General features: G+C 41.9%; 1 protein-coding gene across 1 annotated transcript in view; it reads right to left on the bottom strand.

The window, feature by feature from the left end:
- The window catches only part of ZMYND8 (zinc finger MYND-type containing 8), a 131636-nt gene that overhangs the window by 128050 nt on the left and 3092 nt on the right, over positions 1-494 (bottom strand). The gene's annotated exons all lie outside the window — the stretch shown is intronic.

Below are 494 nucleotides of genomic sequence, written 5' to 3' on the forward strand. Positions count from 1 at the left end.
AACAAAGAGATCACACATGTGAAGTGGCTGGACTTTGGAAAAAAAGAAAAACCTACCTTTGCCTTGAGGGTTTTCTGGGCTGCTGTCACCCCCTCCCCTTTTTGAAACGGTGACTCATCCCCCCCCACCTCCTAAGATCTGAAGCCATTTCCCCACTGTTCTCCCCGGGAAAGAAAAGGGGGAATGTTTTGTTTAAAAGAAAAGGGGTAACAAGAAAGAAAGAAAGGAAAAGAAAAAAAAAGCTATTGTTTTCATCCCTAATTTATAATCCAGGAGGCCCCATTGTTTCTTTCTTTCTGACTCAAATCTTTGAGCTGTTAATTATAAGAGTAACTGGACTCAGCTCCAGAAGGCAAAGCACGTTCCTGAGCAGCAATTAGAAAAACTCTGTAGAAAGTTTACTGAGTGATTATATATAATTAATTCCTAGTTACAGCCGGAACACTGACCATTTTCTGGCGCTAATAAAAGCAGTTCCTCCTGCTGCCCCACAG

Source organism: Lipotes vexillifer, unplaced genomic scaffold (genome assembly GCF_000442215.2).
Source record: "Lipotes vexillifer unplaced genomic scaffold, Lipotes_vexillifer_v1.1 scaffold565, whole genome shotgun sequence".
Taxonomy (NCBI): Eukaryota; Metazoa; Chordata; class Mammalia; order Artiodactyla; family Lipotidae; genus Lipotes; species Lipotes vexillifer.